Source organism: Saprolegnia diclina, assembly GCF_000281045.1.
Source record: "Saprolegnia diclina VS20 unplaced genomic scaffold supercont1.126, whole genome shotgun sequence".
NCBI classification, from domain to species: Eukaryota; Oomycota; class Saprolegniomycetes; order Saprolegniales; family Saprolegniaceae; genus Saprolegnia; species Saprolegnia diclina.
This window is the reverse complement of record NW_008246193.1, coordinates 82,217-83,050: the sequence shown is the minus strand read 5'-3', so window position 1 is coordinate 83,050 and position 834 is coordinate 82,217.

The window sequence follows — 834 nt, the reverse complement described above, 5'->3', positions numbered from 1 at the left end:
GACACAAGTGCCCACGTCTCTGGAAGTCTCTGGGAGGTCTACCAACGTATCTATATTATCGAGGCGCCGTTCTTTTGTTGCGTGCGAGGGTTTTGTGATCCCACTACAGAAGACCCATCGTTTAAAAACAGGAGTTTTCGATTGGCGCTGTGTTGTGTTCGAGTACGTCATGCGTACTAGCAATGCAAATCGGCAGCAGACATTCGATGGGCCATGTGCAAGCCTTCAAACGCCGTTCCGCGACGTCCGAACAACATACTTGTCGCACAAAGCGCCACGTCATATTTTTTGAAACGCCCGATGCAAATGGCAGCCATCGCTTCACTTTGCCTTTTGATCGCCGATGTTGCATAGTACATTCGTAGTCCCCCGCTAGCCGTCCGCTCGACTGCTCAGTGTGGCGTCTTGGCAGCCCAGCCGACGACAACGAGGGGTGAGGGCGACACGGCGCTTCATGGCGGCTTCGCACGGACGTACATATCGCCTGCCAAAGCACTGTGGCTGCCATGGTGTCCCAAGGCATTTGTGCCGTGAAAACACGATCCCTGCACATTTTTGGCTGCAACAACTGCCACCAAACCTCGCACCGGTCCATCAACTGCCCCTACTTGGTGTCGTGTCTCGAAAAGCCCTACCTGTAGCCATTTGCTGCATGATCGTTGTCCTCGTATTATTGTGGGCACGATGGTGATGAAGCGCTGGTCCCGGCCAGCGCGATTCAACTCGCAGGGAACAACAGCTTGGACAACGGACTGGACAGCGAGACGACAATTTGTCCCTCCACTCCATTGTTCTCACTTTGCGCGATTTTGATCGACGTGCCCACCTTGTGTC